Consider the following 11,891-nt stretch of genomic DNA (forward strand, 5'->3'; position numbering starts at 1 on the left):
GAGAGAGAGAGAGAGAGAGAGAGACAGAGAGAGACAAAGAGAGAGAGAGACAGAGAGAGGGAAAGAGAGACCGACAGAGGGAGAGGAAGACAGAGAGAGAGACAGAGAGAGAGATAGAGGGAGAGTCAGAGGGGGAGAGAGAGAGAGAGAGAGAGAGACAATGAGAGAGAAAGAGAGAGAGACAGGGAGAGACACACAGTAAAGGAAACCGGCTGAAAATGAGACTTCATTGTCAGAGAGAGAGAGACAGACAGACAGAAAGAGAGACAGACAGAGAGGGACACAGAGACAGACAGACAGAGAGAGAGAGACAGAAAGAGAGAGATACAGCACGGAAACAGGCCCTTCAGCCCAACTTGCCCACACCGGCCAACATGCCCCATCTACACTAGTCCCACCCCGACCACATGCCCCATTTACACTAGTCCCACCCCGACCAACATGCCCCATCTACACTAGTCCCACCCCGACCACATGCCCCATTTACACTAGTCCCACACCGACCAACATGCCCCATCTACACTCGTCCCACCCCGACCAACATGCCCCATCTACACTATTCCCACCCCGACCAACATGCCCCATCTACACTAGTCCCACCCCGACCAAATTGCCCCATCTACAGTAGTCCCACCCTGACCAACATGCCCCATCTACACTAATCCCACCTGCCAGCCTTTGGCCCATATCCCTCCAAACTTGTCCTATCCATGTACCTGTCCTAGTGTTGCGATAGTCCCAGCCTTAACTACCTCCTCCAGCAGCTCGTTCCATACACCCACCATCCTGTGTGGAAAAGTTGCCCCTCAGATTCCTATTCATTTTTCCCACCCCCGCCTCACTCCCCTTGAACACATGTCCTCGGGTCCTCGATTCCCCTACTCTGGGCAAGAGACTCTGTGCATCTACCCGATCTATTCCTCTGGTGATTTTGTATACCTCTATAAGACCACCCCTCATCCTCCTGCGCTCCAAGGAATACAGTCCTAGCTTGCCCCAATCTCTCTCTGTAGCTCAGGCCCCTCGAGTCCTGGCAACATCCTCGTAAATACGCGCCCTTTCCAAGCTCAACGATATCTTTCCAGTAACACGGTGCCCAGAACTGAACGCAAGACTCTAAATGCAGTCATTCACCCAGAAGTCCCAAAAAAGACACATGAAAACACACAGAGCCCAGCTGCTGCTCACTTTCCCATGGCTGCTCCGACCTCTCTGAGCTGCACTCAGCCCACCAATACACCATTAGTGGACACCCCTTCTGTTACACAGCTTGCCCCAGGTACACAGTCAACAGCCAACCCTCACCCCAGCCTCACCCAACTTCCTGCCCCCCAGTCTGAAGAGCAAAACCCCAAGGTGGTCCTACTGACTGATTCCAACGGGAAATTTCTGGACCCCCAGAGGCTGTTCCCAGGTCGCCAGGTATTAGTCAAAAGGTGCAGCACCACAGACCAGGCAATGAGGGTCCTGACCAAAGACACCATCGGGAACCCTCAACACCTTGTGATCCATACAGGCACGAATGACCTGCGCACATTACGCCATCGTACTGCTGGAGCAATAACGAGGATGGCAGAAAAGGCCAGCAAGGAATTCCCTGAATCGAGGATTGTGATATCTACCCTGCTCCCCAGGATGGATACCCCACCCCATGTGGTTCACGATACCAACATGGAGATCAGCAGAGGATGTGTCACCCTCCCTAATGTCAAATTGGCCCACCACCCGACCATCGGTTTATGGGACCTCCATGATGGAGTACATCTTTGTGGACAAGACTTTGCGTTCCATCACAGTGAGGAGGAGATTCACTGTGATGGATGTTTGTGTAAACTGTGTTGGTGTGTGTCTTGGTTCTTTTCTTGTATGACTGCAGAAACCAAATTTCGTTTGAACTTAATGTGAGGTTCAAATGACAAATAAACGGTATTGTATTATTGTAATCTAAACAGACAGGGGGTGAGGGTCTTCGCAAAGAACCTCAAATATACTGCTCTGGGACGTAACCTTCCCACCCCCTCAATCAATGGGAATCCAAGAGGCCAATCTGGACTTCCTCCCCCCCACCATGCCAGGACAACCCGCCAAACTGTGAGGAGACAGAACAGCCCAGCCAGGGCCGCCATTGCCTCCAGCTCATCACTCAAGCCACAGCTGTGGATCACCTCGGAGATGGGAGAGATCAGGCAGCTGCTGCACACCCTATGTTCCCACCTCCAATGGTAACAAAGGATACAAATATATAAACAGTCCCTTCCGAGTGACTGTTAAAAACAGCATATGATTGCACTGAATTAGTACTGTGGATATTGTTGATATGATTGCACTGAATTAGTACTGTGGATATTGTTGATATGATTGCACTGAATTAGTACTGTGGATATTGTTGATATGATTGCACTGAATTAGTATTGTGGATATTGTTGATATTAATATTAATACTGTTGATATTGATTATTGACATAGTTATTATTACTGGGTGGCAGTATGAGTCTGCCTTACCATGGCATACAAAACTACCTAACATTCCCCAATTATAGAAAAAACTAGTGTTTTCGCACCTGACCCACAAAATAGGTTTTATTTAAACTAAAAAAGAAGCGAATATAAATACAAAATAAATGAGTTCATTCCATATAGGCTGCTGGAATATCCAAGGTCTCTACTTCAACTTTCGGGATGAAGACTGGGAACCCTGAGTTCCTAAAGTCTATAGAAGACACTGATATAATGATATTAACAGAAACATGGTATCGAAAGGATACGTTCATTCACTGTCCCTCAGGGTACCATGAAGTCATGGTGCCCTCAGTAAAAACTACTGATATACATAAGGGCAGAACATCCGGGGGGGGTCTTGGTGTGGTACAAAGAAGAACTAGACAGTCACATTACATCAATAAAACAGGGGAAATCACATATATGGTTGAAACTAGATTAAAAAATTGGAATAATTGGAAAAGATATATATCTATGTGCCGCCTACATACCCCCTACAGAATCGCCATATTTTGAAGAGGATATATTTGAAACTCTCCACAGGGAAATCAATCATTTCCAGGCCCAGGGAAACGTGCTACTATGTGGAGACCTGAATGCAAGGACCTGATGTGAACCCGATTCCATAGACCCACAGGGCAACAACCATGTGTTCGGTCAAGCCCCCTTGTATGTCACACCAAATATCACTAACTGAAACAACCTTGACTGTGAAATATGTAAACGTGGTAGAGAGGTAATGCATCTCTGTCGAGCCTTGGGCCTGTACATAGTTAATGGTAGGCTCAGAGGGGACTCGCTGGGAAGGTTTACATATTCCTCAGCTCTTGGGTCTAGCGTGGTAGACTATGCAATTACTGACATAGACCCCTGCACTATCAGTGAATTCACTGTTAGGCAGCAGTCCCCTGTTTCATACCATAGTCAAATCAACGTGTACCTAAAATTTCTGTTCAAATTAAAGACGTAAAAAAGGAACCCAGTAAGCTGTATAAACTAAATCAGACTTACAAATGGGCTTCAGATAGTGGAGATAAATTCATCATGGCCCTGAACTCACCCGATCTCACAAATAAAATACTGAAATTCAAGACAAACCCATATGAGACTACTAGGGATGGTGTAAACATGGCTATAAATGACATTAACATGATCTTTCACAAGGCAGCCATCAAAGCTGACCTTGTGAAACAGAAGAGAAAAATTATCAAAAAACACAACCATGAAAAATGGTTCGACCATGAGTGTAAAAGTGTCAGAAAAGACCTGAGGAAAATATTGAACCAAAAACACCGTCAACCAACCAACCCAGACTTACGTATTAGATATAAGGAAACTCTTAAAAGGTATAAACACACGATTAGGAACAAAAGACAAAATTACACTCACAAGAGACTTGAAGAAATTGAAAATTCCATAAATCAAAACCAATTTTGGGATATGTGGAATAACCTGAGCACAACAAAACTACAAACACTACCAATTCAAGACGGTGATATCTGGAGAGCACACTTCAAAAATCTATATAAAGACATCCCAATAAATAAAATAAACTCAAATTATTCCCATATCAAAGTAAAACTCCAAACACTAGAAACAGTAATTAAACATTATCAAAACCCTCTTGATTCCCCAATTACTTTGGAAGAACTGGCCATAAAAATAAAATCTCTCCACTCAAGGAAAGCCTGTGGTCCAGACAGCATTAAAAATGAAATGCTCAAGTACCGCACTCCGGAGATGCAGGACATAGTGCTTAGGCTGTTCAACATCATACTACGTTCAGTTATTTCCCTGATATTTTGGTGTCAAGGGCTTATTTCATCCATTTATAAGAGTGGAAACAAATTAGACCCAAATAATTATCGTGGCATATGTGTCAGTAGCTGCCTAGGGAAGTTATTCTGCAGTATCATAAATAACAGAATGCCGGATTTCCTTAACAAACACAACATTCTCAGTAAAAGTGTCAAAAAATTCTCGTGGCACTGAGTAGGACTAATGCACGTAAAGCTGCTGGCCCTGACGGCATCCCCGGGCGCGTGCTCAGGGCCTGTGCTGCGCAGCTGACAGACGTCGGGACTGACATCTTCAACCTGTCACTTGCCCAAGCAGTTGTCCCCACGTGCCTTAAATCCACCTCCATCGTGCCAGTGCCAAAACACTCCACTGCGGCAAGCCTCAACGACTTCCGCCCAGTTGCACTTACCCCCATCATCACCAAGTGCTTCGAGAGGCTGGTCCTGGCACACCTGAAAAGCTGCCTACCCCCCACACTGGATCCCTATCAGTTTGCCTACCGCAAGAACAGGAGTACGGAGGATGCCATCTCAACGGCACTTCACTCCGCCCTCTCCCACCTCGACAACAGAGACACTTACGTAAGAATGCTGTTCATCGATTACAGCTCAGCATTCAACACCATTATACCATCAAAACTGATCACCAAACTCGGTAACCTGGGCATCGACCCCTCCCTCTGCAACTGGATACTGGACTTTCTAACCAACAGACCCCAGTCTGTTAGGTTAGACAAGCACACCTCTTCAACCCTCACCCTGAACACCGGCGTTCCACAGGGCTGTGTGCTGAGCCCCCTCCTCTACTCCCTCTTCACCTATGACTGCACACCTGTACATGGTACTAACACCATCATCAAGTATGCAGATGATACAACGGTGATTGGCCTCATCAGCAACAACGATGAGTCGGCCTACAGGGAGGAGGTCCAGCACTTAGCAGCATGGTGCGCTGACAACAACCTGGCCCTTAACTCCAAGAAGACCAAGGAGCTCATTGTAGACTTCAGGAAGTCCAGGGGCGGCACGCACATCCCCATCCACATTAACGGGACGGAGGTGGAACGTGTTTCTAGCTTCAGGTTCCTGGGAGTCAACATCTCCGATGACCTCTCTTGGACCCACAATACCTCAACTCTGATCAAGAAGGCTCACCAGCGTCTCTTCTTCCTGAGGAGACTGAAGAAGGTCCATCTGTCTCCTCAGATCCTGGTGAACTTCTACCGCTGCACCATCGAGAGCATCCTTACCAACTGCATCACAGTATGGTATGGCAACTGCTCTGTCTCCGACCGGAAGGCATTGCAGAGGGTGGTGAAAATTGCCCAACGCATCACCGGTTCCTCGCTCCCCTCCATTGAGTCTGTCCAAAGCAAGCGTTATCTGCGGAGGGCGCTCAGCATCGCCAAGGACTGCTCTCACCCCAACCATGGACTGTTTACCCTCCTACCATCCGGGAGGCGCTACAGGTCTCTCCGTTGCCGAACCAGCAGGTCCAGGAACAGCTTCTTCCCGGCGGCTGTCACTCTACTCAACAACGTACCTCGGTGACTGCCAATCACCCCCCCACCCCCCGGACACTTATTATCACTTATTATTATTTATTTAAATCATTTGCTATGTCGCTCTTCCAGGGAGATGCTAAATGCATTTCGTTGTCTCTGTACTGTACACTGACAATGACAATTAAAATTGAATCTGAATCTGAATCTGAATCTGAAAAACAAATTGGCTTCCTCCCAAAACACCGTTCCACTGACCACATTTATACCCTCCACACTCTCATTGAAAAACATGTACACCAAGCAAAAAATGGAAACATATTTGCCTGTTTTATTGACTTTGAGAAAGCATTTGACTCTATTTGGCATGAAGGGCTCTATTACAAACTCCTCGACTGTGGTATAGGCGGAAAGGCATATGACCTTATCAAATCAATGTATCTGAATAATAAATGTGGCGTTAAAATTGTGGACAAATGCACAGATCTCTTCGCCCAGAGAAGAGGCGTCCGGCAAGGCTGCAATCTGAGCCCGACACTGTTTAATGTATATATCAACGATTTGGCAGTAAAGTTGGACCAGAGCACAGCGCTGGGCCTCTGTCTTCTGGACGGAGAGGTAAAATCCCTGTTTTATGCGGATGACTTGGTTCTGCTGTCCCCCACAGAACAGAGACTGCAGCAACAGTTGGACCTACTTGATGAGTACTGCCAAAATTGGGCCCTGGCAGTAAATCTAAAGAAAACCAACATCATGATTTTTCAGAAAAGACCCAGATGTCAGGAAGATAAATACAAATACAAATTTACTCTCAATGGTACTGTTATCGAACACACTATGAGCTATACTATGAGCTATACTTACCTTGGTCTAACTGTTTCAGCATCAGGGAGCTTCAATATGGCAGTGAATGCACTAAAAGAGAAAGCTCGAAGAGCTCTGTATGCAATAAAAAGAAGATTCTGCAACATCCAAATCCCAATTAAAATCTGGCTTAAAATATTGGACAGTGTAATCCAGCCTATTGCGCTTTCTGGTAGTGAAGTATGGGGTCCGCTCAGTCACCATAGTTATAGTAAATGGGAAAAACATACAACGGAGGCCCTGCATGTGGAATTTTGTCGGAACATCCTCCGTATCCAAAGGAAAACACCAACAAATGCATGTAGGGCGGAACTAGGCAGATACCCACTGATAATAAATATCCAGAAAAGAGCACTAAATTTTTGGAATCACCTTAAATCTAGCCCCCCAGATACCCTCCAGTTTAAAGCCCTTCAAACACAAGAGGGGAACCCAGAAAAGAGTTCCCTGTGTCAGTTGGTACTGAGACTACCTACCCTATGCAGTTAAACCCTATCCAGTTAAACCATGACCGTCCTCAGATCAATACTGACCCCCAATCACCAGTTAGAGTGAACCAAATTATCAAACAATGTAAAGAAACGTAATTGGAACATTGGGATAAAGAAACCAAAAGCCAAAGCAGATTAGAATGTTACCGTGCCCTAAAAAGAGATTATAAATTGGCAGACTATCTCTCAATTGTTAGAGACATAAAGCAGAGACAGACCCTCACCAAATACAAGTTACGTGACCACCATTTGGCAATGAAAAAGGAAGACAGAAGAGATTCTGGCAACCAAGAGAAAACAGAATATGCGGCCACTGTTTGACAGATGAGGTTGAAACAGAGGTGCACTTCCTGCTAAAATGCAAATAAAATTGACAAAACAAGGAAAGCATACTTTGACAAACTCAGTGTGGCAACCCCTGATTTTAAAGAACTAGATGATACATCAAAACTAAGAATAATCCTTGGCGAAGGAAATACGGCACATCTTGGTGCACAATACGTAACAGCATGCCATAACCTGAGAGACAGTGAATGACCAACATGCACATATGTACGCACACACTAATTGACATTAACTAACATTAAGAAATTAATATTGAATTGTTAAACTTGCTATTGTGTTGTACTGCTTACAGCTGCAAGAACGTGTAGCAATCAATAAAGGGCTATAGGCCTTTTGCGAGTTTATGTACAGGGACATATCTATCCATGCACTGTATACTTGTATTTATACTTATGCATTTTAAATGTGTATGTCATGTTTTATACTTTGGCAACATAACAATGTTTTTTTTTATCATGACAATAAAGTTTTTTAAATTGAATTGAATTGACAAAGGGTAAAAGAAAGGATGGTGAGGGAGGGAGAGGAGGAAGGAGAGAAGGAGGAGAGAAATGAGGAGGGGGAGAGAGGGGAGAAGGGGGAGATAATAGAGAGAGAGAGGGGGTAGGAATTTTGGAGAGTTTTGAGGGATTAGTCGGACGCCTTTCCTCTGTCCCACCCTCTCTCCTTCCCTCTATCCCACCTTCCCTCCCTCTGTGTGTGTGTGTGTGTGTGTGTCGGAGAGAGAGAGAGAGAGGGAGGGAGGGAGGGAGGTAGGGAGGTAGGGAGGTAGGGAGAGAGAGAGAGGGAGGGAGGGAGGGAGGGAGGTAGGGAGAGAGAGAGAGAGGGAGGGAGGGAGGTAGGGAGAGAGAGAGGGAGAGAGAGAGTGAGGGCGAGAGAGGGAGAGAAGGGGAGAGAGAGGGAGGGAGGGAGAGAGGGGGAAAGAGAAGGTAAAAGGAGGGGGAGGGAGGGAGAGAGAGAGGGTGAGAGAGAGAGAGGGGAGGGAGAGAGAGAGGGGGAGAGAGAGGGAGGGAGGGAGGGAGAGAGAGGGGGAAAGAGAAAGGGTAAAAGGAGGGGGGGAGGGAGAGAGGGAGGGAGAGAGAGAGAGTGAAGCAGGGAGAGGGAGAGAGAGAGGGGGGGGACGAGGGAGAGAGAAGTATTCACCTCTCCCTCTCTCTCTAGTCGTTGCGATGGTGCAGCGGTAGAGTTGCCTACTCACAGCGCCAGAGACTCGGGTTCCATCCCGACCACGGGTGCAGTCTGTGCGGAGTTTACATGTGCTCTCCCCGTGACCTGCGCGGGATTTCTCCGGGCGCTCCGGTTTCCTCCCACTCCAAAGATGTGCGGGTTTGTAGGTTAATTGTCTTCTGGTAAAGACTGTAAATTGTCCCGTAGCACGCACGCGTGTGTGTGTGTGTGTGTGTGTGTGTGTGTATGTGTGTGTGTGTGTGTGTGTGTGTGTGTGTGTGTGTGTAGGATAGTGTTAGTGTGCGGGGATCGCTGGTCGGCATGGACTCGCTGGGCCGAAGGACCTGTTTCCGTGCTGTATCTCTAAACTAAACTAGTGTGTGAACGGGTGATCGCTATTCGGCACGGACTCAGTGGGCCGAAGGACCTGTTTCCGTGCTGTATCTCCAAACTAAACTGGTTGAAGAACATACTTCAAACATCGAGTTGTCCACAAAGTGTAAAAGATGTTTTCATTTTATTTGGAAAGGACACTAAAGAAAATGGAGAAAGAGTTGAGTATAGGAGCAAAGAGGTTCTTCTGCAGTTGTACGGGGCCTTGATGAGACCACACCTGGAGTATTGTGTACAGTTTTGGCCTGTTGGCCTTCATAACAAGAGGAATCGAATATAGGAGCAAAGAGGTTCTTCTGCAGTTGTACAGGGCCCTGGTGAGACCACACCTGGAGTATTGTGGGCCCGCACACATGCACTCCCTCCACGCGCGCACGCACAAATGCCACCACTCTCATTTCTCTCTCTCTCCCTCTCCTCTAGCGGGCCAGAGCGAGGCGAGCGGGGCGAGCGCGCGGCACGAGCACCGAGCGCAAAAGAACGGGACCGCAAGCGCGCCGGGGAGCGAGAGCGAGCGAGCGCCCCCGAAGAGAGGCGCGGCCCGGCACCGCGCCAGCAGCAAAAGGCAGCGCGCGGGCAAGCAAGGCGGCAGGACGAGCGGGGGGCACGACGCAAGACAGAACAAAAAGAAAAGACGAAACCGAAACAAGAAGAAAAAAGAGAGGAGAGAGGAAGAAAGAGCGAGAGGAAAGAGAAAGAGAGCACAAAAACCAGCAGGGGAGAGAGAGCGCGAGAAGAAAAAAAGAGAGAGACAAGAAACGAGCCGAGACAGGCAGAAAGGCAACGATAGGGGCAAAGAGAAAGCGAGAGCAACAACGAGAGCGGACAAGAGCGCGAAGATGCAGGGCGCGAGAACCCGGGGATATAAAAGCACCGAGGAGAGCGGAGTATCGACGAGCAGAGCTCTCACCTCTCCCTCATCTCATCTCTCCCTCTCCTTTCTCTCTCTCTCTCCCTCTCTCCCTCCATCTCTCCTTCCCTCTCTTCCACCTCCCCCCTCTCTTTCACTCAAATCCTCAATTTTCATTCAATTCTTCAAATTTCTCTCAATTCTTCATTTAGAAACATAGAAAATAGGTGCAGGGGTAGGCCATTCGGCCCTTCAAGCCTGCACCGCCATTCAATATGATCATGGCTGATCATCCAACTCAGTATCCTGTACCTGCTTTCTCTCCATACCGTATCCCTTTAGCCACAAGGGCCACATCTAACTCCATCTTAAATATAGTCAATGAACTGGCCTCAACTACTTTCCATGGCAGAGAATTCCACAGATTCACCACTCTCTGGCTGAAAAAAAAATTCTCATCTCGGTCCTAAAAGATTTCCCCCTTATCCTTAAACTGTGACCCCTTGTTCTGAACTTCCCCAACATCGGGAACAATCTTCCTGCATCCAGCCTGTCCAACCCGTTAAGAATTTTGTAAGTTTCTATAAGATCCCCCCTCAATCTTCCAAATTCTAGCGAGTATAAGCCGAGTCTATCCAGTCTTTCTTCATTTGAAAGTCCTGCCATCCCAGGAATCAGTCTGGTGAACCTTCTCTGTACTCCCTCTATGGCAACAATGTCTTTCCTCAGACTAGGAGACCAAAACTGTACGCAATACTCCAGGTGTGGTCTCACCAAGTACAACTGCAGTAGAACCTCTCTGCTCCTACACTCAAATCCTTTTGCTATGAATGCTAACATGCCATTCGCTTTCTTCACTGCCTGCTGCACCTGCATGCCTACTTTCAATGACTGGTGTACCGTGACACCCAGGTCTCGTTGCATCTCCCCTTTTCCTAGTCGTCCACCATTAAGATAATAGTCTACTTTCTGTTGGAGCCGTTGGAGCGGTCGCAGAGGGAGGAGCTACACCCGAGCGGTAGGATTAAAACTCAAGCGCGGGGCTTGTTTTTTACAGAGACCCAGCAGCCGTTGGAGCGGCCGCAGAGGGAGGGACCCAATCTGTAACGTTCCAACGTTCCATTCGCATTTCAAAACAAGTGGGCTTGAGGAAGCCGCTGATTGGTGGAAGCAGACAAGAGGGAGCAGCTGATTGGGAGACAAATCCCTGCTGATTGTATTGTATTGTGTTGTATTGTGTTGTATTGTGTTGTATTGTACTTTGTATTGTAGCCAGGGTAAGAGGGGAGAATGAGGGACAGGGCAGTTTACTGTTCTGGATGTCAGATGTGGGAGGTCAAGGAATCTGATAGCCTTCCAGATGCGCCAGGTGCGTCGAGATGGGGCTCATAAGGGACCGTATTAGGAACCTGGAGCAGCAGCTCGATGACCTCCGTCTGGTCAGGGAGAGTGAAGAAGTCATAGAGAGGAGTTACAGAGAGGTGGTCACTCCAAGACCACAGGAGGCAGGCAAGTGGGTCATGGTTAGGAGGGGCAAGGGGCAGAGGCAGGGACTAGAGAGTACCCCGGTGGCTGTACACCTTAACAATAAATACACCTGTTTGAGTACAGTTGGGGAGGACAGCCTACCTGGGCATAGCAACAGCGGCCGGGCCTCCGGTACAGAGACCGGTCCTGTTGCTCAGAAGGGCAACGAAAAGAAGAAGAGGGCAGTAGTAATAGGGGACTCTATAGTTAGGGGGTTAGACAGGCAATTCTGTGGACGCAGTCAGGAGACCCGGATGGTAGTTTGTCTCCCTGGTGCCAGGGTCTGGGATGTGTCTGGACGTGTCCAAGATATCCTGAAATGGGAGGGAGAGGAGCCTGAGGTCGTGGTACATATAAATACCAATGGCATAGGTAGAAAAAGAGAAGAGGTCCTGAAAGGAGAATTTAGGGAGTTAGGAGGAGAGTTAAAGAGAAGGACGGCAAAGGTAACAAT

The 11,891-nt window shown here is 47.6% G+C and overlaps 1 long non-coding RNA gene across 1 annotated transcript; it reads right to left on the reverse strand.

The window, feature by feature from the left end:
• Positions 1-1,373: 1,373 nt before the first annotated feature.
• On the reverse strand, positions 1,374-5,988 carry LOC116984190. The gene is made up of 3 exons (XR_004414910.1): positions 5,977-5,988; positions 5,131-5,142; positions 1,374-1,404 (listed from the first exon to the last, which is right to left on the reverse strand). It is a non-coding gene; the product is annotated as an uncharacterized LOC116984190 (long non-coding RNA).
• Positions 5,989-11,891: the final 5,903 nt, after the last annotated feature.

The sequence above is a fragment of the Amblyraja radiata genome, chromosome 19, assembly GCF_010909765.2.
Source record: "Amblyraja radiata isolate CabotCenter1 chromosome 19, sAmbRad1.1.pri, whole genome shotgun sequence".
Taxonomy (NCBI): Eukaryota; Metazoa; Chordata; class Chondrichthyes; order Rajiformes; family Rajidae; genus Amblyraja; species Amblyraja radiata.